This window comes from Chenopodium album, chromosome 10 (assembly GCF_948465745.1).
Source record: "Chenopodium album chromosome 10, dcCheAlbu1.1, whole genome shotgun sequence".
In the NCBI taxonomy this organism is placed as follows: domain Eukaryota; kingdom Viridiplantae; phylum Streptophyta; class Magnoliopsida; order Caryophyllales; family Amaranthaceae; genus Chenopodium; species Chenopodium album.
The window spans coordinates 24,102,290-24,130,263 of record NC_137843.1 but is presented as its reverse complement, the minus strand read 5'-3'; positions in this window follow the sequence as shown (position 1 = coordinate 24,130,263).

The following is a 27,974-nucleotide window of genomic DNA, read 5'->3' as shown; positions in this document are numbered from 1 at the left end:
GCGAAGGATTCCGACGTGGAGGTAGGTTCAAGGGGGGTCTGGAATTTTTTGTGTATGGGCATGGGTTTGCTGGCGGAGGGCAGGGCAGTGGATGTGGTTGGGGGTTCCGGTGGGAGGCTGGGTGGTTTCTGGTGTTTTTTCTTTTTATTTTTTTTAAAATCTTTTTTTGCACCAATGACAAGCTGGCACGTGTAATGTAACATGCTATTAGAGGTCGTTGACTTTTGTTGACCGATTTGGGATTGAAGAAAGAAAACAACTCCAATGTTCGGATTATTGTAGAATAATCCAAAGTTGGGGTAATTAAAAGAAAATGGAACAAAGTTGGAATTATTATTTACAATTTTTCCTTTTATATTTATAAGAAGAAATAAAATTTTAATTGGTAATTTAAATATATATTGACAAATCACTACAAATAGTTTAAAAATAATTTTAAACTAAGCTAATCTAATAATTATTATATGACTATGTATTTCTCATGTATATTATATTCACAATTATACATGAGAAATACATAGTCATGTAATAATTTATTTGATGTCAAAGAACAGTGCGTCAGTAGTGAAAAGTCCAACTATTATGATATCTAAAGTAGTAGTAAAGGAGACATGCATTTTTTATATTTATCTTAGTTAACTTTATTTATATTTAGACTTGTATACACTACATACAGTCTATCTTACAGTAGAAATTAACGGCCCCTAAAAGAAAAGGTATAAAGATCTGCCAATGTGTAGTCCTTTCCAAAGACATATCATATGCTCAAATCCAGCCAGTGGAACAGAAGATATAGAGTCTGAAATATCAAGGAGACATAAAACTTTTAAGAACTTAAAGAAAGAGAATGAAATGAACATTATATATAATTCTTGTCACCCTTTTTTATATACACCTCTTGTAAATATTATCTTAATTTTTTTTTGAATTAAGAAAGTTATAAGTTACGCATGTCTCAAATTAATAAAAAAGAAAACATATATGTATCCTTTTTTCTTCTAAATTTTATTTATATTCTAAGACTATATGAAAGGAGCACTACAAATAAGTTTTTTTTTTAGAATACAATGTCTTATATCTTTTAAGGAACTTTTATTTAAACTTTAATTCCATCATCGTTCGGAAGAGCAAAGTTTACTTATGCATTTCTTAATGAGAAGACAATAAACTTTTAACTAAGTAAAATATGGCTTTGCATGCTTGTATCATTTCAATAATAAAATAAATCTTCCAATTTATGGTTTATGGCTTATATTTATATAAGAGGTAAATTGAATATTTAATCATGACGGGTTATGACAGGGGGAAAACTAGGTCGTTGACTAATACTCCTTAAGCCAAACAAAATTTATAATCACTTAACAAACCTAAATACAAGTATATAGAGGTAAGTCAAGGGTCGAATCCAAAGGAACGGCTATGTTCAAGTGCTTTCAATTGGGCGCCTAAGCTAGGTCGAAATCAAGGGTGAAGAAGGTAACACTAACAACTACTAAAACAAACGAGCAAACAAATAAAACACTAGGGAATGGGGATCAACAAGTAATCATGACAATTGTAACAACTTGGGAAAAACATGCCAATCAAGGGTTGTGAAGACTAATAATAAGAGCTATCAATTGGAATCAAAGAGCTATCTCCTAATCGTTAAGCTAGTGGTCTCTATGAATAACAAACTAGGAGAATCACAATCTAAACCAATCGATAATTGCAATTCCTAAATCAATGGTCCGTATCATTAGAAATCACAATGCAATCTAGCATAATTCTCAAGGCCTAATCAAACTACACACATGAAACTTTCATTAATCACTTTAATCTCAACAGTCAATCAACACAATTCCCAAATTAATCACAATCAATCAATCATACAAGTTTCACCCAATTCCTAGCCAAACAACTACTCAAGAATTATCATCTAATCAACAAAAAACTAAGAAATCAAGAATCAACAAAATATGAAGAACAATTACACTAATAAAGAATTAAACATTAAAATCAAATCAAACAAACATGAATCTAAACAAAGCAATAAGATGAGATAGAGTTAGAAATGCTCATTGATAATATAAAAGATCTTCAACACAATTGTCACCCTTGTATCATCAATCTCTCAATCTTCATTGAAATCTCTCACTTTCTCTCTCTAAATCTACTCCTAATCTAAACCTAAAAATAGAGAGAGAAACTCTCAACTATGCTAAAATTATGATGAAAATTATGTCTAAAACTTCTTACAAAAATCGGGTTAAAAAAGCATTTACAAGAGGCGCGAGAACAAAACCGAGCGAAACCAGAAACCCAAAGTGGTGCGCCCTCGCACGGAGCTGTGCGCCCGCGCGCTTTTGCGTTTCTTCCACTTCTTCGTAGCCTTGTGCTCTCGCAAATGGGTCTTCGTGAGTGCACACAATATGTTCATGATAGTCACTAAGCATGGAAGATTCAAATGGACTTGACGGTGGGTTCAACACCGTGATTTCATGAGAGCGCGGTTTGAGAGCGCAAGAGCTAGAACTTGGATCATCCACTTTCTTGCATCTTGCGCTTTGCCAATGCTATAAGTTTTCTCCAAATGCATCTTCCAACTTAGAAAACCTCCAATATCAAGATCCGAACCTCGTACAATACCTACAACCACGAAAAGAGGAGAAATAAAGGAGAAAACACTAGAAAAACTAGAAAAACACAAAATAAGAGAGAAAAGGGAAATAAAGAGAAAAACGCATAAAACTAAGCATTTATTAAGAAAGAAAGCTATGAAAAGAAGGTAAAAACAACCTAAATATTCTTCAAATGAGTGCCATAAATGGCACTTATCAGGTTACAAGATGATCTATTTGCCACAGAGAATTAAACTTTAAGTTCCATTATCTCCGATAGATCGTTTATGTAGTCTAACATAATCAAAATTTTCAATTCACTGCCTATCATTTGGATTCAAGCCACATAGAATGTCCATTTTGTATAGGTCAATTTCATACAATCCAAATACATTTCCTTCATATTCCTCTCGATTCATACCAAATAAAATACCTTTTTAAGCATACTAAAATAATCCCATACAATCTCTTTTCGGAAATTGGTCAATCCTAAAGTCTTTAATTGAAACGCATTTTATTAAAAAAGTTATCCTCCTCCTAGAAACTCCTATGGTGTCACTAATTCTAGTGACTTCCTCAACCTTGATCGATTCACCTCTACCTTGAAAGCAAGATTGCTCAGCTTCATTCAAATGATCCTATATGGATCGACCCTCCAAAAAATAAACCTTTTCGAAACCTCGTATGAAATTTTTGACCATGTGTAGACACCTAAAAATGTCTCCCCAAAACCAAACCCGATGATGAACACCTTTCACCGCCATTATTGGTCGGGTTGAGTATTTAATCTTTGGAGTGATTAAATCCATGTTCTATCCAATACATTTCATAAACCAATCCATTTCTTAGCTCATATCCCTAAACCATAACTTGTTATCCACTTTTCGTGTCCACATCGCAAAACCGAGAGAAACTGATTTTTTATCTTATAATTTTGATCCAATTATTATTTTTTTGGATAGGTCTTGAAATAAGATTTCCAACCATATATCATAAGCCCAATTCCGAGCTATAACGAAAAAGATATGAGCAAAACACTAAACTCGGCCTAAAACTAACACCCTTCCACTAAAACGGCCATATATTAAAATATACAAATCATTTTGACCTGATTTCAATTGGTTTGGAAAGTAGAGTTGATAATATTTCTAATGATATATTATATGCCTTATTCCGAGTTATGAATCAAAAGTTATGATGATTTTAAAAATGGGTAAAAAACCGGAATTACCGCGTACAGTGTGTAAAAGCACCGTGTCACAGCGCCTGATGACATGGCACGGTGCCTGGTGTCGTGACGCGGTACATTACAACATGTCACGGTGCTATTTTCAATGTTTTTTCACGTGAATTTCCACCGTGGAACGGTACCTATTTCTCACCGTGTCACGGTGCTTTTTCGGTGTTATTTCCGCGTTTTCTCACGCACTTTTTTACCGTGACACGGTGGACTGTACCGTGTCACGGAATTTTCTCGTGTCTTTTCCGTGTAAACCCTTCACGCGTTTTCACTTCCCGTAGGTCAAATATGTCCCGCGTCACTCCAATTTTCCCCGCGTCACGGGATTTTCCCCCGTCTGACGGTGCCTGGCACCGTGTCGCGGTGTTATTTTTTAGGGTTTTATCCATTTTAGGGTTCCGTGTGTTCCCTCTGCTCATTTTCCCTATAAATACCCCCCTCCTTTGTGCAGTTCGGGGCACAAAATCAAATCCTTCTCTTTTTCTCTCTTTTACACCAAAAATCATTCTCTTCTCTCATTCTCTCCTATTCTAAGCCTTAAACCTATATTCCTAATTACACCATTCTTCCTTTAAGCACTCCAAGGAGCCCATACTTAACCCGAGGTTCCGTCCTTAAACCAAGGCGTGAAAGGTACAAATAACTGAGGGTTTGGACCAATTCAAATCTACATTTATTTAATTTAATTTGAATTTGATTTATATTTTTTTATTGAAGTTACTAACAATTTATTCATGATATAGCAATTTAAAGGAACGCGCGGAATGTGAGTAATTAATTAATTTAATTACTTATTTTATTTTAATATTGCTACTATCATGATTAGGTTAATTTATTATTCGATTTGACTAACGCTATTATTGTTAAGTTGCTTCCAATATTAATGTTGATTTTTATTTATTTTTATGATCACCATATTACATGTTTAAAGGGAATATGTAATTGAAAATCACGCCTAATAAGATAATTTGGACAACCGGCTTAGATTCCTTTTTAATCTTGTTATTAAATCAAGTGATCACTAATATTTTAGAATTATGTGCTGCATTATTCAACCAATTTAGCTTAATAATAGTTTGGAGTGAATTGAATCTTTGTTTGTATGCCTTTGAGATCGTAGGAATCACTTTTCACTACAAGAATCCAATAGAGGCCAATACGGGCGAACGTGACTCCATGACTCACTTCGTACCATCATCCCCGATCCTCCTTTTGTGGTTCCGAACCATATGGAGTTAGTAATCTCATGGATTATGAATGGGGTGTAACCTTCACGGGTCAATCGTTGTTGCCTATCGTTGTCCCTTTATTCGTGGTTGCCTTTTATGATCCGTGAACAGTTTACAAGTTCCTTAAAAACTTTTTGGCGGCTTCCTACTTTATTTGTCCCTAATCATATTATGTCAATTCCCACTTCCTATGAGTGCCAAGCATATTCACAACATGCTTTAACGTAGGCGCACTTCGAACGACGCCTACACCATGTTTAAATGGATATTCACTAGAACTACGCAGGGTTTTGATCCGGGATTGGATTCAAATCCCACAATAAACGGTACGTAGGGCACTTTAATGGTCAAACCCACCATATATCGTTAGGTTTATTTCTCTTTTATTTTGTACTTGAGTGTGATTGACAATGTGGAAATTTACATGTTCTTATGCATTAGTTTAAGGAAAAGTATATGAATAACCATAACCAATTAACGACGTATTAGTAAGAGTCTGTTCTTTAGAATAGAGGAAGAGACGATTTCCAAAGGTTCGATCTTCCTAACTTATAATCTGTGCCCAGATCTCTAATTTCCTAAGACCATCCTTATATAGTGCTACACCAAATGGAGTCAATGTCGTTTTCTATTTGAAAACGACTATAAAAATAACGTCTCTATTCGGTCAAAAATAGAATGGTGACTCTAATTTCTTTTTTTTAGTCAAATTATCGACTTACGTGGGATTTTGACTTCTAATTTAAATTAGTCAATAAAATGGGTACCACACATAGATCGTTAGTTTTAGGAAAATTATCATTGGTACACCCAAGGTTTGGACTTTTATCAATGATACACTTACTCAATTTTTTATTATCAGCGGTACACCTAAGGTTTCATGTAATTAACTATAGTAATTATTCTCTTAATTAAACGTTAATACTAGTTTATTAACTTGATTTTTGACTTAAAATGAAATGACTAAATTTCCCCCCACTCATTAACTCTCCCTCCAAATTCCAACTACCCAAATTAAAAACAATATCGTTCATTTTCTTCATCTGTCTCACTCTCACCCCTGTTTTTATTACACTAATAAACCCTAATTCATCTGCAATTGAAGAAAAATTTCAGGAAATTAAGCACTTCTTTGTTGATTGTGAAAGGTGAGGGGTGATTAGTGGTTTGAAGTTTGAGAATTTCACTTAAAATTGATGGTTTTTTTAATTAATGGATGAATTTTTGTTTGATTGGATGAAATATGATTTCCATGTACAATTGTTATTGGATTTTTCTCTGAATTATGTAGGACTTATGTAGACACCCAAATGTGTCTCCCCAAAACCAAAGCCAGTGATGAATACCTTTCACTTCATTTGATTATCGAACGAAGCGAAAGTGTGAAAATTCTAGTGATGAGGATGTTTTTATTAAAATATCCCTTCTTTCTATTTTTGAAAATATTTCTTTTCTTACCCTATTTGTGAAAAACGTGCATTCCAGATTAGTTTGGTCCATGATATTGGTCCAATAATAGTGTAATTGGATGGGGCTTGAAAAGACCTTTCCAACGATATATTAGATGAATAATGAGGAAGTTATGGCCAAAATACTAAACTGGGTTCAAACCGGATTTTACCTACGACCCAATGATCATGTGGAGGGTCCAAAGGTTTAATCCCATTCCTAAACTAACTAGGATTAATTAGAAGCTTCTATGAGTTTCTAAAATATCTTAATTATCCTTTTTGAAAAGATAAGATCATAGAATTTGAAATTGAATAAAAACTTTCCTTTTTTAAAAAAACTTTCCTTTTTTAAGTCCTAATTCTATTCGAATTTAAAGATATTCAAAGACTGTCAGATATTATTTTCGTGCCTCATAATCTTTATCCAAAAATTATATGGTTGGATAGATCTCGAAATTATCTTTCCAATGATGTATTATATTATTAATTCCGAGCTATAACGAAAAAGATATGAAAGGAATACGAAACTCTATCCAGAATTGACACCGTCCCACTATTTCGGCCATATCTTTTTATCTATAAAAGATTTTAATCTGATTTTAATTGGGTTAGAAATTAGACTTCAAGAGCTTTCCAACGACATATCACATGCCTTATTTAGACTTTTGGATCAAAAGATATGATAAAAAAATCCGCAAAAACTGTCTTGCAGCGCCGGACGACAGGCTTATCGCGCGACGCTGCACTCTGTCGCGTGGCGCTGCAGTTTGTCGTGCGGCGACAGGGGCGCGTCGTGTTTTATTCCTTTAATAACTCCGATTCCTTTTTTATCATATCCGGACTGTTTTCATTATAAATAGCGTCCTTAAACCTCCCTTTTTCAATCACCAACTCTCATCAAAAATTTCTTGATACTCTCTCTCTCTTTCTAAACCAACTTTTCACAAACAAAATTCCTCATACGTTAGTTCTAGACACACCTAGCCAAGTTCGAAGTTGCCTTCGTCCTAGACGTGAAAGGTTATAATTTCTAAGGGTTTGGTCCCAAATTTCTATTTCCATTATTTAATTTAATTGTTTGATTTATTATTTTTCCTTGAAGTTACTAAGAAAGAGATACGAGGCATCGAAGTAAGTACTTTAATTGTTTAAGTGATCTTTTGATATAGAAATTATGTTAAGATTGTTATTTTGGTTCCTAGTATCATGTTAGGATGCTTTCCTTAGTATGATATTTAGGGTGATTTGCTTATATCAATTATGATTTCTAGGATGCTTCCTATTTTCTTTCCTAATATCATGTTAGTATCATGTTAGGGCTAAAGCTTTGATCTTTATTGTTTAGTGACATGCTAGGGTTTGTTATTAATCTTGTTAGTATCATGTCTAGGATCTTGCTATTAATATTATGCTTTAACATGATTATGATAACTATGATTATTATGATTGTTATCATGATTATTTTTATAATTATTATGATGATTGTTATTATGTTGCTTGATATTTATTATTTATTGTTATTGCTTGATCACACCTTTTATGCATGTTTAAAGGGAATTTGTACTTGTAATCATGCTTAATAAGATAATTAATAATCTTGTTTAAGGCTAATATGATTATAATTCAAGTGATCGCCAATAAGAGTTTTGTTGTGCATTATATTCAACCAACATAGATTAAACAGGTTTAGGGTTAATATTGATTGCATGTTAGTCAGAAAGCGCACATGAATACGAGAAGAATAAAGTAGAGGCCTATTTAGGGCAGGTTCAATCTCTTTTAGGTTGGATTTGTACCTTCATCCCCGAACTTCCAGTCTTGGTTCCAGACCTATTGGAGTTGACGATCTCATGGATCGTTAAGGGGTGTAACCTTCACCCTGTGAACGGTTTACAAGTTCCTAAAACTTGTTGGCGACTCTTTTGCTCTAGCTTCCTTCCCTTTGGACGCCACCATGCTTAAGTGAATGATCACAGTAGGGTTCAAGTTTGGGGTAATGATTGAAATATTCCCTACAACTTATTATTATGATTTCTTGCTTAATTTTGTGTTTGTTTCATATATAAAACGATTTGGTTGTGTTTGAGTTATCGCATTCATAAGTTTGTTAGTGATAGGTTACCCTAGTTCAAATTATTTGTTATTGTGTATTACATGCTCTGTTTAAGCGATTTTGATTTATTGTTGATGGTATTAAATTGTGGTATTTTAACCCAATTTTAACTTGCACTTGTAGTAGGGTCTTCTAGGGTTTGAAATAAAGTTTGAGAATCTTATATCTGCAGATCTTGAGGGATGATAGTTGCAATTAATACATTTGAACAACAAACTTCTTCCAATCTTCTATTCCTGTTTCTTGAAGAACCCATACCAGAAGAAGACATGAAGCAATATAAAAAAAATTAGAGCAAAAAAAAAAAAAAAAAAAAAAAAAAATTGACAGGCTAATGTCGTATCACCTAATCAAAAGTAATTCCTAATTCCTCTAACTAAATCAAATAGGAAAGCGGGGTTGAATCCACAAGGAAATAAAGTTCTTTTATTCCTAATAAACTAATAGACTCTAAATTATTCAGTAACCGATTGTGATTTTATATGAATTATACTAAAGGGGAATACTTAAACTAACGCGATTAAAAATTATAAGAATAACAACAAAATAAAGCTTAGGGAATAGGTTCACCCAATCAATTATCAATACATAAATTAACCAGATTATAAAGGGAATTCGCTACATATTACAATCACAAAATTAATATAGCGGTATTAAATCGCATCTCTTGAATTTTGACTTAACCATTTATTAATTAACCTGCCTATTGAAACTAAGCCTAAACATCAATTGTCATCTGTCGAATCTCGAATCAATATTGCATAACTCATACAATTAAACCAGGCCTAATCTAAATGCATAACATTAAATCAATTAATAGAAAATTAATCTAAAATATTAACAATCAACTATAATAATTTATCCCTTCATATTATTTATGTATCCCCAAGAACCCTAGAAATAAACTACTCACACGTAATTAAATCTAAACTAAGAAAAGCAGTTAAACAAGACATAATTAATCAAAGCAATACAATTACTAGAAATAAAAAGAAAATTGTTACCAAAATTAACGAAATTTATGAATTGCATAAACCAAAGAATCTTGAAAGAACAAATTGTTAAGAAAACTTAAACTCTAAAATCTGGAAAATTAACTAATGAATGACGTGATAATCTCGCTTAACAAAAGCGTACTTATACTCTAAGAAAGAAATCCTAAATTAAAACAAAGTAAAAAAAAAAAACCTCCTAATTACTCAAAACTGCCCGACCGGCGTGCCTTCGGATGATCCTCCTTTCTCCCTCTCCCGGTTGGGTGCGCCTCAGAGAGAAAGGCCTTCTCTTCTCGCCTAATCGGGCGAACTTCCAGATACAATTTTGGACTCCTCGACTTGGGCTCTTGGCTTGGCCCAAGATCATTTTCCTCATTAGCCTTTTTAGCTCTAGTCCAATACCGCAGTTACAACCCAACTTGTTAGAGATGATTGCAAGTATTCGGTTCTTATCTTCCTCGCCGAGCCCTTAATCACCGAATTGATCAATCTAACACGGTCCTAGGCTTCGGAAAAATGGTCATATGAGTGCTCTCCATATCCAATTCTCGTAGTGGCTCAAATAAATCTGGGAAAATGCTCTAAAATCGCAATTTCCTACAAAATAATACCAAAGCTATGAAAACACTAGAAAACGCATATTAGTAATAAAAATAGCTATGTAGAGCTAAAAATACTCCTAAAGATGACCAAGGAATGGGGGTAAAACACTATATAAAATATACATATCAAAATAAAAAAATAACAAAAAAAAGAAACGAAGAAGAAGAAGAAGCAGCGGCATAAACCAGAACAAAAGAGATGGAACATTTATTAAATGCTAGATTGGGTGAGTTAGTTACAATAATAAAGGAGGAAAATTAAGGAGGTAAAAAGAGAAGGATTTTATAAGTCAGAAATCGATTTAATAACTTTTGATTTACGTTTAATTAATTGAATAGTTAATATAGTTAATTACATGAAACCTTAGGTGTACCGTTGATAACAAAAAATTAAGTAAGTAATTTAAAAGAACAAATCTTGGGTGTACCAATGATAATTTCCCTTATTTTTACAAACTAAGGAGAACTTCAATGCAAGACATGTAATATCCGTATATTCTACGATTTGATAAAAGATAAAACTTAAAGCTGTTGTATTTTTGATAATATATTTCTTATTTGACAAATTTAATTAAACTATAACATCCTTTTTTTTTTTTGTTATCTGGTTGAGATCTTTGTATTTATAATTTAAAAAAATACCAATAAAGGGAACCACCATTTCGTATTTTTGTGCGTGGGATTCATTAGCCAAACCCAAAGAAATTGATTCTTGTTAAAAGTTGTTGTTTCATCATTCTCCAATCTCCATTATTTTATTTATTGGTTTGTACAGAAATCCAACGATATATTTGTATACTGAAGGCTGCGATTTGCGACGCTGCTCAATCTATTTCCTGCTTTGAATATCGTAGTTGATAGTATTTTGTTGACAGGTAATCATACAAATTTAATTTTTGGAGTTGTATGTTTATAATTTATTGTCTCATATTCACATGAACTTTAATTCTAGAAATTATTTGATTATAGATTATTATTTGTATTAATTGTACTCCATATCATTGTGTGTAAATTTTATAATTTGTTATTTGCATGATCAAGATTTTTATAATTGTGATTAGCGTGTTGTATTATTATTATATGATTTAATTGTTGTATTGATTGATTGTATAATTATTTTAGGATTTCTAATGTTGTTGCTTTAGGGAGTGTTGTTATATTGAGGTTGTAGGGTTACTTATATTGTTTTTGGGTTGTGAGTTAATTATATTTGGGAACTAGTTTTATTGCCCTATAAGAGTTGAGATATTTAATGAACTGAAAATGTCGTACTCCCTCGTCCGTTTTTTAAATACTTGCTCTATTTCTCCATGCGCGGAGTTTAGGAGAAATTGAAGAAAGTATTAAAATATGGAGGTAGTGGGGTTGGTGAAAGAATAAAAAATTGTAAAAAACCAAAAGTAGTGGAGAGAATTGAAGGAGAGAGAATATGGAATTAATATTATTGGGTCCACTTGGCGAGAAAAATTAATTAAATATTGTAAAAAATTTCCAAATAAGGAAATGGAGCAAGTATTTAAAACAGTCGGAAAAAGAAAGTGAAGCAAGTATTTAAAAACGGAGGGAGTATTATATTAATTGGGAAAATGTGCCATTGTTGAGATATTATTTATTAATCAGTGAATGGCTATTTGATCGATGTATGAGATCAAAAGGTTGAGAATTATTATTTTTGTTATTGGTTTGAGGGTCGACGTTATAGACCTTAGTTCTTGGCATGTTGGTAAGGAGATAATGATCATCGGTTGAGAATAAGGTACAATCTTTATTTATATTTTTCTATGGTCCCCTACAATGGGATTTAACCTGTATGTTGGTCATGGTTCAAGGTATTTTTCTAGTTATTGAGAGTATTAAAGTTTATATACTTGTTGGGTTTTATTCGAATTATATACCCCTGTCCAAGGCTAGGTATAAAACAAAGAGCATGGCACAGTTATGGGATAGATGAGTTAATTGAGTAAAGGATCATATTATTATTTGAGGTTGGTTTGACAAAGGTTTTTTTGGAGTACAAAGTTATTTTACCCTTGAGGTGTATATATGTTATGTAGTTTTCAACTACACGGGTAAAGTAATCTAATTATATAAATCTTCTATTATTTTTTGTAATATGATGTGTGGTGATTAATCATCTTTTTACTGACGTATGTGTTATTTTGTTGTGCTACTTGTGTTTGCGACCATATCTTTTTTCTATGGTGGCTCTGCGACGATCTATTTTGGAATTTGTCCTTAATGGAGCTGTCAAGATTGTCTTAACCGGTTGATCAAGTGGTCGTAGCTAAAGGAGCTCAAGTGTTTTGATTACTCTGTTAGAACGAGTTTGTAAAGTTATATAAATAACTCACTTAGTTTATTGAGTTGTTTGGGATTTTGTAAGCCTTAGCACTTGACAGGTTGTCGAGTGTGGCAGTATTACCTCCAATTTAGGTGTATGTTTCCGCGGTTTTATTCAAACCTTGTTTATTTTTCCTTTAATTATTGTTTATTATTAGCTAGTAAATCGGGGGTGTTACAAAATGGTGTCAAGAGCCTAACCCGCTCGTGGGATTTACGCAGGGATCTTCATATCCCAGCGTATTAATTAAAAGTTAGGATTAAAATTGACACAGGTTAAGCTGTTTCAAGAGTGTTTCTCTTGTGTTTACCCTTTTTTTATTTTTATGTGACTAGGTTTGAGTTCTAGGACGAACTCCTTTTAAGGAGGGTAATTTAGTACTCTATCTATAAATTTTATAAAGAAAAGTTTGGTTTAGTTTTTACTCTATTTCAAATTTACGAGTTAATTTTTTACTTTGAACGTAACTTGTTTTAAAGAGGGTAGACTGTAATACCCATATATTTTACGATTTAATTATTGTTTATTTAGGTGTATGTTTCCGCAGTTTTATTAAAAGAGTATGGCGGCAACTTGCTTGTTTATCCCATAAATGGTAACGAATGTCGATATGTTTGGTTTCACTGTAAAAAGATGGATTTTTTTGTCATGGCTATTGTTGATTTGTTATCACATAAAACTTCAGTTGCACCTTCTTGAACTTGATGAAAATTAGCCAACAATCTCGATAACCAAACACACTGACAAGTTGCTGCAATTACAGCCACATATTCAGCTTCTGATGGTACAAATCTACCATATCTTGCTTCTTAGAGCGACACAACACCAAAACCAAGGGAAAATATATAACCTTGCCTAAAGGCGAGCAGCTACACATACACTCGGTGTATGTGGCTCCCACATACACCTCTAATTAAAAAATGACACCTCACCATTCACCAAATAAAAGAGAGGGAAAATTGGGGGTAATATGGACCCTTTGGCGGGAGAAATACTTTGCCGCCAAAGCTAAAAGATTGTGGGGCCCACCTTTCCCACCTGTTTATGATAAAATTACCCAAGACACGTGGCCCTATCAGAAGCTGACACGTGTTAGCCTCCGGGAGGCCCTAATGGATCTCTCACCTAATGACACGTGTCACTCCAAACAAATGGGAGAAAAGGCTGCCTTTGTGGCCCAAATCCAGAGAAAGCCATATTACGGCGCAACCCACCAAAAGGGAGCTCTTTATAGACCATGAAGACGACCACAATGTGGACGTCAAAACATATCTGGCCACAGATGGGTCACTCATTTCTAAACACATTCGTTCAAGGGATAAGCTGGAATGAGTAAACAGCAACTCTAATCAGCAACTGTTATCGAGCAAAATCGGAATCATCAACTGTCTGAGTCAGCTTCTACGTCGAGCTTCCTAGACAGTTTCAAAAATACATCTGCGAGGAATACTCAGTCCTTGCATGAGAGCCATACAGGCAGCAAGTCCGTCCATTCTGGCCCTCAGATGATTAGGAATGTCCCGTATGTGCTTCAGATGGCATACGGGCCATACACCCCTCACTTTATGCGACCGACCCTCTTTGGGGGACAGGCAGCATATAATGTCCAACCCTTGGACTGGCAGCTCCGTCTGCTTAAACTGGGTGAATAAACTTATGCGTTCACCAAGGAGATAACCGAGGCGGCACAACCGGCCAAGGTTAAGAATGTGTTGGTTGGTGCTTACGATGGCACCTCCAACCCTGAGGACCACATCATGGCCTACTCCAACCTTATGCACATGCAGGGGTTGGAGGATGCTATGTGGTGCCGATGTTTCCCGGCTACCTTGAAGGGCATAGGCCAGCAATGGTTCGGCAACCTGCTAGCCGGGTGCATTGATAGCTTCAGGAGGCTTGCCTTACTGTTTGCCTCCAACTTCTCGATGAACATCCCTGCCAAGAAAACAAGTCTCGACTTGAGCACTATTTGGCAAGGGAAGAGAGAGGGACTCCGCTCCTATGTCAGGTGGCTCAATCTGGTGAGAATCCAAATTCAAGGACTGTCTGACGAAGTTGCCTATACAGACTTCTTTAAGGGTTTGAAGGACGGGTCAACTTTTAAGTTTGACCTTGTTAGAAAGAGCGTTTTCACCCTTCAAGAGGCTTTGATAGAGGCAGAGAGCTTCATACAAGCGACCGGCCTCTGCACGTCCAGCAATCAGTCAGATTCCAAGAAGTCTGACAAACAAAAGGAGAGCCGGTCTGCTCAGCCGGCTCCCAAGGCTGATCAGAGCAAAAAGAGAAAAGAAGTCTGGGCGGTTGAAGATTCTGATCAACCGTCCCAGAATAAAAAAAAGGAATTCAAACCGTACATCCCAAGGTACGAGTTTAATAAAGACCGCTACTCCATCCTCATGGAGATAAGGGACCGGGTGACTATTGAAATTTCCCGCGGCCATGAAAGGTTCCGCCAAGAAGCGGAATAAGAATAAATACTGTCAGTTTCATGAGGACATTGGCCATGACACCAATGATTGCTTTAGCCTCAAGCGGTTGTTGGACCGTCTGGCTGATCAGGGGGAGTTGAAGTCATACATCCTCAAGTCTAAGGCCGCCCTGAAGGCAAACAAGGGACAATCGTCCAAAAAGACTCCCCAGCCTAATAGTAGTTCGGACAGCGACAAGGATCCGGTCTACACAATAGCAGGCGGGTTCGCCAGTGGTGGCCTGACCATTCGAGGTACCAAGGATCATCTGAAGAAGATGATCCAATCAATTGATGACGGACAGGCGTCCACTAGTGGTACATTCCCAGACGTCCTCATCACTGAGAAAGATTGGGGCAAAGTCTGCAGACCGCATGACGACCCAGTTGTCATTGAATGTAAGGTCGCCAACCAGCTGGTTGGTCGGATCCTTATTGACACTGGTAGCTTCTTTGACCTCATCAGCTACGAGTGTCTGTCCAAGCTGAACTACAAGCTGGACAGTCTACGCGATGTCTCCCATCCCCTTGTTAGCTTTCGGGGAGGGGTCGTGCACCCAGTCAGACAGATTGACCTACCCATCCGGCTGGGGTAGAAAGGAAAAGGGCGACATATGATCGTCCGATTTTTGGAGGTTGAAGAGCTGACCGCCTATAACATCATTCTGGGCCGACCCACTCTGAACAATTGTAAGGCCGTAACATCTAGCTCTCATGTTGTTAAAATATGAAAAGGATAATGGCTCTGTTGGCTCCCTCAACGGGGATCAGAAGACGGCCAGGGAGTGTTACCTCTCAGACGTCAAACCAACGGCTGCTACAACCGATAAGCCGAAGGAGCCAATAGACCTTGACAATGTCAAGGACTCTAACCCAAATCCACCAGCAGCTGAAAAGATAAGAAAAGCTGATCAGCTGGTGGAGGTGAAGAAGGAGAAGAAATAGCAATCATTGACCGAGAAACGGTCAGATGAGCTACGTCCCTAGCCGGCTGGTGAGCACATTGATATTCTTCTGGACGACAGTCATCCAAAGCGAACTGTTAAGGTGGGGACGACTGCTTTTGAAAGGTTGGGTGCAGACTTGCACCTCCTGCTAAAAGAGTTGAAAGACATCTTTACCTTTGAAGTGGAAAGGATGTCAGGCATCAGCCCGGATCTTGCTGTCCACAAACTCGTTGTGGATCCTAAAAAGAAGCCCATTCAGCAAAAGAAAAGAAATCACGGAGAGGAAAGAAGTCAGGCGACAGTTGCCGAGGTCAAAAAGCTGTTAGACGCGGGTTCATTTGGCCATGTAACTTCCCTGATTGGGTTGCAAACGTTGTGCTTATAAAGAAGCCGAATGGTACCTGGCGCATGTGTGTAGATCACACTGACTTGAACAAGGCATATCCAAAGGACATTTACCCGCTTCCAAAGATCGATAGCCTGGTCAACTCTACAGCCGGGCATGCCTTGATGAGTTTTATGGATGCCTACTCAGGCTTCCACCAGATACCCCTGTGGAAAAAAGATCAAGAGAAGACGGACTTCGTTACTGATTAGGGGTTATTCAGTTATACGGTGATGCCGTTTGGCTTGAAGAATGCACCGGCTACTTTTAAGCGGATGATTAATACAGTCTTCATTAATTATATTAGGAGGAATTTATAGGCATACATTGATGACATGATAGTCAAATCCAAGCTACAGACGGATCACCTTGCTGATCTCCGAGAAACCTTCACCAAACTCAGGCGGCATAAGGTCATGTTAAATCCCAAAAAGTGTGTTTTTGGTGTTGAGTCTGGGAAGTTTCTCGGATTCCTGATTAATCAAAGGGGGATAGAGGCTAACCCCGAAAAGATACAGGTGGTAATTGACATGAAGTCACCCCGTACTGTCAAGGAAGTTCAGAAGCTCACCGGTTGTTTTGCTGTGTTGGGGAGATTCCTCAACCAGTCAGGTGATAAATTCCTTTACTTCTTCCAAGCAATCAAGAAGAAGACTAGATTTGAATGGGAAGATGATGCTGAGGCAGCCTTTTAAAAATTGAAAGAACATTTACACTCCTTGCCAAGGCTTGTTAGCCCTCTGCCCAAGGAGACGCTTTACATGTACTTAGCCGTCTCAAATCATGCCCTTAGAGCCATTCTCCTTGCCGAAAGAAACGACATCCAGCTCCCGGTCTATTTCATTAGTCATGTGCTCAGAAATGATGAACTACGGTACCCCATGGTTGAAAATTTTGGCCTCGCCCTTTACATGGCAGTTAAGAAGTTGAAACCTTACTTTCTGGCACATCCGGTTGTGATTTACACAGACCAACCTCTCAAGCGGACAATGACAACCTTGGAATCATCCGGTAGGATGCTCAAATGGGCTATTGAAATGCAAAGTCTTGAAATCACTTACGAACAAAGAAAGGCAGTGAAGGGTCAGGCGTTTGCCGACTTCATTGTCGAAATGACAAGGCCGGTTGCTCCGGACAATCTTGATCAGGTTTGGAAAGTATATGTAGACGGGAGCTCTACTATGAACGGCTTTGGTGCAGGCGTAATCTGTTAGTCTCCTGAGGGGGAAAAATTTGAGTATGGACTACGGTTCAAGTTTCAGGCCTCAAACAATGAGGCAGAATATGACGCCTGCTCTAACTCTTAGTTGGTCGTTAGCCAATACCATGGTGACTATGAAGACACCCATCCGGCAATGATCAAATACCTTCAGGCTGTCAAAGTTGAGGCTGGGACACTTGAAGAATTCCATCTGAGTCAAGTGCCCAGGTTTGAAAAAAATCTGGCGGATGCACTGTTGAAATTGGCATCCTCAGCCTCCTGCGATACGCCTTGGTCAGTTTTCTAGGAAGTTATGGAAAAACGAAGTATATCTGAAGAAGAGCTCATTGGAGTACTTGACCGAAGCTCTACCTGGATGGATGGCATCCGGGTATATTTGACAGACGGTACTCTTCCTGATTCACCTTAGGAAGTAGCCGTATTAAAGAAACGTGCTGCAAACTTCGAGATGAGAAACGGAGAGCTCTTCAAGGCCGGTTTCCTAAAACCTCTGTTGAAGTGTGTTACCCCGGAGAAGGGGAAAAAAGTTCTCGAAGAGCTGCATGCAGGATACTGCGCCTTTCACATAGGCGACAAATCTCTGGTTGTTAGGACCATACGGCAAGGTTACTTTTGGCCTACTCTTGAGTCAGATGCCATGGAGATGGTAAAAAAGTGTGACAAGTGCCAAAGATTTGGCAAGCTCATCCATCAGCCAGCAACTGACCTGACAGCAATCCACAGCCTAGTCCCGTTTGTTAAATGGGGCATGGAAATTCTATGTCCTTACACGCCTACTCCAGGCGAAAAACGCTATATTCTGGTGGGTGTGGATTATTTCACCAAGTGGGTGGAGGCAGAGGCAGTGAAGGGCATCAAGACAAAGGATGTCATCTCTTTCTTTTGGAAGAACATCATCACCTGGTATGGGGTACCTATGTCTTTGGTGTTTGATAATGGCCCTCAGTTCAAAACGCCTTAGCTCAAGACTTGGTTGGTGGATCAAGGGATCTCACATTGTTTTGCATCAGTCGACCGACCCCAAGCAAACGGCCAAGTTGAAGCATTCAACAAACTCATCTAAGATGGAATTAAAAAGAAAATTGAAAGAGTAGGTGGTTTATGGGCTGAAGAATTAATTCATGTCCTATGGGCCATCTGGACAACTGAAAAAAGGGCGACTGGTGAAACCCCATTTCTCATGGTATACAGTGCAGAAGCCGTCTTGCCCATCGAGCATTATGAGCCGACTCTACGTGTCATGCTATACGATGAAGAGGCAAATTGGGAGGCCATGCGGCTAGCATTGGACTCGCTCCCGGAACGCAGAGGCAATGACGCCTTGCGAAATGAGATTTACCGCCTGAAAATGACTCGTGTCCACAACAAAAAAGTATGCAAACGGCCCTTGAAAGTTGGGGATTTTGTGTTATGAAAAATGGAGGCAACCGGTAGGGCCAACGAGCATGGAAAGCTAACTCCTAATTGGGAAGGCCCCTACCGGATCTATGAAGAAGTAAGAGACGACACCTACCGCCTGGAAACTCCAGACGGCAAGCGACTGCCAAGAACTTGGAATGTAGACAACTTGAAAAAGTACTACTTCTAAGGGTTTGTAAATTTTTGTAAATGAAAAAACTTATCAATGAAAAAGTTTTTTTCGTTTTCACTATTACTGTTTATTCTTTAGTATACATAGTAACTTTCTAAGTACCGCCTGTACAAGGTACAGACGGACATTGCTAATAACCGAACGAAATAAGGCCACATGCTGGATGATAAACTGAGTAAAAAACTCAGTGGCTAAACAAATATCTAACAGACATGAGGCCTCTGGCCGAATGATATTAAATTTTACAATTCATCTCCTCCAACATGAGTAAGGCGTCCGGCGACGCCTATCCGGGTGGAATCGTCGCGGAGAGTAACTCCCATCTGGGTGACAAAAGGCTTTACAACCACATACAGACGACAAAGATTGAACGATCAAATTGGTCAACTCATAGCCATCTGACAAAAGTAATCTAAAGCGAATACAAGCGGACTATTGAGTGAGGCTGTGTCTAATAACACATCCGGAATTTGCATAATGCCCTTACTTAGATTACGACTTGAAATTATTAACCTATATAAAGTATTCCCAATGGGATGGACGGATGGGCGTATAATTGGATAATAACTACTCTGCCTGGGAGTAGGCGACCCGCCTGTTTGAAAAACATTTGGGTGGTATTGATGCATTGAGTATAACTTCAATGAATTTATTGTTTCTAATATACACAGACGGCCTAGAATAAGTAGCCTAATTGATTCACTCATAGCCGTCTGGGTTAGTAACTTATGAGGGTTAAGTTTACCCTTCATACCTGTTTAAGTGGGGCAGGCGGCCCCTATATGATCACCTGCTATATCTCAAGCGTTGTAAGGCCGTTTGTATTTTCAAACGAAGCAATGCAGGCGGGCGAGAGCAGATGAAACATTTTAGTCCGCATGCTCCTTTTGAGCGTAATGGTGAGAATTTAAGGGCTAAGGCTCAAACATAATAGTCATTCGGCTACCTAGAAAAAGGTTCAAGGCCGTTTGTCTAAAAGAACTGGATGGTTAGTGGCCGGCTGTACGCTTGGTTTGGGGAAATCACCATAGTGATTGATTGACCTAGAAAATAGTCATACTCTTTTAAGTATCAAAAATTTCAAAGTCAATCAACCCATTCTTGAACCCAAGCATAAAGCCGTCGAGGAGCAATAACACCTGGTATGCCACCTGTATCAAATAAGATGCAGTCATTCACGCAAACATTTAAAAGAGCTTAACTTTTAAAGAAAGGCCGACCAGATGGCCGGCTGATTCATAAACAAAAGCTGACCTCTTGGCTAGCAAAATTAAACATTGTTACCCGGAATACATCCGGGGGAAACATACAAATTGTTGAGTAAACCCGACTCCTCAGTTGGTAAAGACAAAGATACTCGGCATGCAGGCCGGAAATGTATTTGAAATGGCCATCCGGCCGTAGAAAAAACTTAATCAGCTTCAGGAGAGGACTCAACTTCATTTTCTTCCGCCACTTCCTCGTTGGTCGGATGCTGCTCGTTGTGCTCCATGTCCTCATCCTCATCTTGGACATCTGCCCTGCCCTCCACCTCTTGGTCCGCCTGTGCATCCAGCTCATCAGTAGCTTGCTCATAACGATACTCCCAGACCACGTAATCGTCTTTGGGGAAAAGAGACTTCCACACTATCTTCATGTGAGTGACGCAGTCGGCCTCGTTCTCCTATATGAGCAACTTTTTCTCTTCTTCAACTCGGGCGGTCCACTTGGATATGAACTGCTTCTCATGGTTGGAAAGCTTATTTTGCAACTTCTCATTTTAGCGCTAGAGACTATATGTCTCCCTGCCAACATCATGTAGCTTCTCCAACTCAGTTTTGTCCGTCTTTAGCTCCGCCTTCAACTAAGTCACCTTCTTCCGGGCCGCCTCCAAATCTTTTTTCACTTGCAAATTTGCAGCCGCCTGTGAGTACAGGATATCTTGAGTCAGCAACTCAGTCTTATTTATATCATACATGGCTTTGTCAAGATTGGAAGCGGCCCTTAGGTTGGCAGCCCTTACCTCTTTCTGCTTGTCATTGAATGGTTTTTTAAGACCATTCACTCTCAGCATGGCTTGTATCCGGTCAACAGAGGAGGCGGTTAATATATAGTCGGCCAAGATAAAATTTAAAATATTAGCCTAACTAAAAAAGAAAGCTACCTCCGTTAGATTTGCCAAAATGGCATCGAAGTTGAGGGAGCCGACTCCTTTAATGGAGTCACACAGTTCAGCAGAGACGGCGTTGAGTATGTCCTTAGAAATTTGCCGCACATTCGGCGTCTGAGGAGCATCTGCACATGAAACATTTCTTGAGAGGCTGGCATAGACCCGACCAATAGACCGGCTGGCTTCAGAACTTGTTGGCGACTGGCTATAAGTCTTAACCCTATAAGGGTAAGGCAAAGGGTCAAAGGCGGAGGTATGCTACAGGCGGAAACAAATCCTAAAATATTGACCTTAGAATTGGGTGCTAGCTGCCATACCCCCAAGCGGTACCCATCAAGGATCTTCTCGATGGTCGGATCTAGTGGGAACCGAAGGCCCGCCTGTATTGTGGCCGCATAACATCCAAAGCAAGAATCCCCATAGCTTTGGTCAGGCGACCAGACGACTGTGTCTTCTAGGGCTGGGACGTTTATTTTATAGCCGACCCCCATCACATAAGTGTCCTGGATCTCTTCTAAGTTTTTCCGCATGAGCCTTTGAGTTGCAGCGGAAATGTGAGTAAAGTATGGGGTGTACCGCTCTTGAAGAGAGGAAGAAGTCTCCTCCTGGCCTCGTTTGACGGAGGCGGCCTCTCCCTCAGATTCCTCTTCGACAGCCTCAGGCGGCCTCTCTTCGCTCTTAGAACCGCCTAAGACAGCATCCGACTGGGACGACCCCTGTTCTGAGCCGGATGTCTCTTCGCTAGAGTCATTTTCTGACTCATCCAAAATGGAGTCATCCGGCGTAGTTGGGATGCCAGACGGATGGTAGGAGACTTCATTCCTAGGCACCCTAATAGGATTCTCGTCCTCTTCATCACTGGACGCTTGAGCTGTCCTCTTAGTTCTGGCCATAGTGCCCTGCAAAAACACAGACACGGTCAAATTTGGGGACGAGTACAGATTGGGGCAGGCGGCACCCCTAGTCCTAGATTCAACCATCCCTGGTGACCGGCTGATAACTATCCTAGGCCGTGCCGTGTGTGTTTGTGATACCATTTGTAAAAAGGGAAAAACAAACACAGACGAAAAAGTGAAATATAAAGAGAGAGAAAGAGCAGACGGTTACCTTGTGAAGGTACTGTTGAAATTTGCTTGAGCCGGCTGTGTCAGATGGCTGGAAGCAAGCGACAGGCGGAAAGTTCTTTTGGGATATTTCAAAGATTCTCTCAGATTCTCTCCATAGTTTTTTTATGAATATGCGAAAAATGAGGGGCAATGATAATATTTATAGAGGGTGAATCCAGGGGCAACCCTGTAATTTCCTAGATGGATGAACAGTAAAACTAACCACCCAATGCATGTGTGACAAATGTCAGAGATGCCCCGTGATAAGCCATGTCACATCTGTGAGGGGCAAGTGTTTTGGGTAAAATTACCCAAGACACGTGGCCCTATTAGAAGCTGACATGTGTCAGCCTCCTGGAGGCCCTAATGGATCTCTCACCTAATGACACGTGTCACTCCAAACAAATGGGAGAAAAGGCTGCCTTTCTGGCCCAAATCCCGAGAAAGCCGTATTACGGTGCAACCCACCAAATTAGGTCAGAATGACCTAAGAAAGGGCACTTTTCCCAATGACCCGATAAATAGAGAGATTTTCCCCATTTATGGGACATATACATATTATTACAACAACCCTACATTTTCTTATATCAGAGAAAACACCTGATCTCGGAATCCGAGAAGATCTCATTCTACTTTTCCGCACCTTTTCGTATTCTCCAACACGTTCTAACTTGATCGTCGGAGGCGGAGCTCCAACCACCCGGAGTCTCCGTTATTTTGCAGGTACAGGCACTACCGGATCAGTCTTCGAGCTGTAACTTTCCCGAGGGACAAAACACCCACTTTCATCATCAGTTTAAAAAAAATATCTGAAAGGAAGCCATTAATGATGGCAGCATTTTCCGGCGAGGTAATTTCATTATTTTTTTAATTTTATTGTTTAATAAAATCATTGGTGTTCAATTATGTATTTCATATTCCTAATGTTCAAGATCCTATTGTTCAATACTTTATTCTACACACTCCATCTATAAAGCATCTTTTATGTAATGTTATGAAATCATTGAACTATAATGTTGTAATTTCAATTTTTATTGTTAACGCTTTTTTTATAGTCCAACAATAATCGTAGTGTTTGTTTAGTTTGAATGTTACAAATATTTTGTGTTATTTAAATCAAGCGATCTGGTTTTGACAAACTTCTGGAATTGTACATTTCTGGTTAAAATCCACTATTTTGGTTTGACGAAGAAGAAGAATCGAGTTCTATGTGATATTAAAATGTTTATATATATTAATTTAATAACAAATACAATGTTTAAGTATATTAAATACTATATATTAGTAACTTGATAGAGACACGTATATTCTTTGTAGTATAATATCTAGAGTTACTAAACAAATGATTGAAATACTATTCAAATACATTTAAAAAAAATTTAAAAACTGGCACTTATAATTAACAAAGATAAGATTCGAACTCGGGACTTAAATGCATGGAACACGGTTTGTACATTGCAGTTGTAACCAAGATTGCGGGACATTCACCATATAAAAATGGATGCTTTAAATAATTATAATATACAACGTCGTTATTGGTAAACTATTATATAGGCTTCCAATATTATTCAAATACTTATTGTTACTAAACAAATTTTAACAATAAATAAATACATTTGATTTGTGTAAAAAAAAGATATTGCACTTGTAGCAAACATAGGATTCGAACCCGGGACCTAGATGCATGGAGCTCGTATTAGTTAATTGTAGTTGTAACCAAGATTGCGGGATATTCACCAGGTTAACAGGTTGATGTGTTAAATAATTATAGTACACATCAATGTTATTTGCAAACTATAATACAGGTTTCCAATACTACTAAATTCGTATGGTTACCAAATCACAAACAAACGTACAATTGTTTTGTTAATAATACGGTTATCAATTATTGCGGAGGGCTAAAATCAAGGGTTAAAATTAAACAGTGGCGGGTTAAAAATTTAATAGCGGAGTACAAAAAAATAGTAATCGGTTACTAATAACTATAGAATATTTTCAAAATAAAAATGAATTTAAAGTTTTATACCATGTTTATAATAAAGAAAAATATTGTGTAGAATGGACCCAAGTGAGTCCGTTCTATTAATCGGCCCACGCTCGGCTCATTTACTTAAAGTTCAGCTTGCGCGCGGCCCGAACTTTAAATATCCATGAATTTTGTTTTTTAAAAAAAATTAAAATCAAACCCAACGTTCCGCCTTTCTCCTTCTTCTTCTTACCCACGTTTTTTGCATTTTCACTCCATTTTCACTCTATTTTCGTCAGTTACACTCCATTACTATTGAATTAACTCCATTTTCCCAAATAATTCACATCATTACTTTATTTTTCAGCTTTAATTTTTTTTACATGTATTTAATTTTTAGTTCTCTTATATAAACCCTAACTTTCTTCATTCTCGACTCCATTAATGTTTGACTGTAACACCCCTAAATCTCCCTCTACAGAAATACTAGTATAATACGTATAATTATACCGTAGAGATAGACTTAGGCGTATTACCGCCGCGTGATTACGCAAGGCTACTCAACTTACTAACAAAACAATACTTTGCAGCGGAAACTTCAAAACTCTCCTTTATTAATAATAACTATGAATAGAAACCAATGTTATGAGTACTCAAAAATAGATACAAAGACCACAATTCCTAACTTAGTGAAACCAAATCCCGGGACTCCAATGCATCAATTTATTCACTCCACCTGAAATAACACTGCTTACCATTACGGTAAATAGGGCGAACCAAAACAAATAAGAAGTACGGGTTAGCAAATATGCTAAGTACGGTAAGTGCAAGATAATTAAATTCAATTTATTTGCAAACATGCTTTTGAAATCAATTTCAATAATTATTCCAATAATTCCAAACTCATGATTCAAAACCAATTCTCAATATTCAAATCCCAATAATCAATAAAACCAATTCCAATTATTTTAAAACCAATTTAACCAATTCCTCTCCCAAGTGTGCACACCCCCCAAGCTAGTCTCCTTATGTTACAAGGCTATTCTTGAGGAAAGACCCGGTCATACAAAGTCCAAGGCCTTATCAAAATACCAAATCCGCATAGTGGGATTACTAACATGCTTATTAAGCATAAATAATAAATTTAATTCAATGATTAAATAAATCCTCTTTAAATCCAACAATTCCAACCTTTAATAATAATAATTCAAATTCCCCCCCTTTTTTTTTTAAATCCAACAAGCTTTCAAAACCAATCCTTTTTAAACATGAATAATAAATTAATTAATCAAAACATGTTATAAAAATCAATACTCCAATTTAATTATTAAAACCAATCTTTTAAACATACTTTTATTTCACAAACCATAATTCAAGTCAATTTAATTCAATCACCATAAAATCATTCACACATGCTCATTCAAATCGATCACTTTCAAGGTATCTAGCCACCTAACGTACCTTGATCCTTGCTTAGCCAAAAACACCTCAAAAGAACTCTCAAGAATCTTGATCGAACACACCCTACAAATAAATATAACCTTAATTAATATAAGGTTAACAAATAATCACAACAATGAAATTAAAAACCCCCAACTATATGTACATGAACCTTTTAAATTAATTTTCATAAACATCATTCAAAATCTAATTTATATAATTAAAACTACTCATAATAATTTTTTATAAATCCCCCATAATAATAATAATAATAATAATTGAATAAAAGAAGAGAAAGAGAAAAGATAAGAAACCAAGGAAAAGAGAAGAATTGGATTTTTCGTTGGAAAGAATAGGCAGATCTTGTAGAGGCTATAACTCCTTCGATATAACTCCAAATTGGGTGATTCTTGAGCCTAACCTCAAGGATTTTTCGAGTGAAACAATCTTCTGTGAAACAGCAATACCCCAAAAACTGACCAGAAGTGCCCGAAAATTGGCTTCAAAGATAAACGGGATGATTTGTGTAAAAAGAGGAGAAGAAAAGAAGAGAATTGGTGTGAAGAATGTGAGAGGTATGGAGGGGTATTTATAGGCTAGCTCATGCAAGAATTATGGTAAGAGAATTTGGGAAGAATTATGGTAAGTAGGGTTTAAGGGATTATTTGGAGAAGTGAGTAAAGATTTAAGGAAAGTTTTGATATTGAAGAGATTGTGTATAATTGAATATGGAAGGTATGTTTGTCATGAAAAATATTAAGGAAATTGGAATTACATGGGGATTAATTAAGAAGAATGAATGGAAAGGAAATATAATGATTGGATATTAAAAAGATGGAGAATTAGATTTAAGGAAAATAGGAGATTTTAAGGAGATAATTAAAAATACAATTTACCAAAAATATTTTTCCCAAAATCTACATGGGATGGTCGAAATTTTTGAGCTTTCCTAAGCTCATAATTTCGGCCCTCCTATTTAGTACTTTAGGAAATTATTTTGCTAGTTTTAAGGAATTAAAATAATTGTGTAAATAATATTTATTGTAATAAATAATTAAATAATAAAATACCAAATATTCACCAAAAAATTTAACTAATAAAATCAGATTTTCTCTTAGGAAAATCCGAAATTTATTAGCCAAATAAATGGGATTTTTGGACTTATTAAAATAATAATAAAATATAGCTTTTGCCTTAATTAAAATATCCAAAATATATAAATAATCCGATTTTTTAAAATAGGATAAATGGATAATAAATCTTATCCAAAATAATAATTTGTTTTTAAAATACTTTTGGCGCCAAAATTCAAATATCGTTTTGGCTCCAAGATTTAACTAGTAAGTTAAATTACTAAAATACCCTTTTTAGAAAATAATAATTAATTAATTAATTAGGAAAATACGTATAAAAATACGGGGTATTACATTGACGTTCCGTTGATTAAGGATTCTTCGCCCTGAAAAGTTTATCTTAAACAAAGTAAACAAGCACGAAAATAGGAGAAGGCAGTTGCAATGGCTGAAAGGTTTATTATATTTCAGTTATTTTTAGGTTATACTTTTTTTTAAAAATCCTTTTTTATAAGTTATTATTTTGTTCTGTAGGGATCATTCAGAACCTCCATCGAAGAAGAGTGGTCCTAAACTTGGTTCTAAACGAAGTCGAGCTGTTAGGTGTGAAATTCTATTCTATTTAATTCGCAAAAATTTTAGTGTGGATATAGTATTTGTTGTTTTATTATAGAATATTTTTTGTTAGGAAACATAACATTTTTGGTTTTTATGTAGAATATTCTTGTTTAGAATTAGCTGATTGTTGTTGTAATTATATTGTTGTAATTTGATAATATATTATTTTTTTCAAGATTCACAATTACTTTGTCAGGAATTATATTATTTCTATAAGAAATTAGCTTATTATTCCGTGATAAATCATATTTGCAAATTAGATTGTCTTGATTTAGATTATTTTATTTTGATAATAGTATATGTTTTTCAGGAATTTGATTATTTTGTTCAGAAATTAATTTCTTTTTATCAGTATTTAAATTTCATCAATAAGGAATAAGATTGTTTCAATCAGAAATAAGATTACTTTAATCAGTAATAAGATATATGTGTTATTACA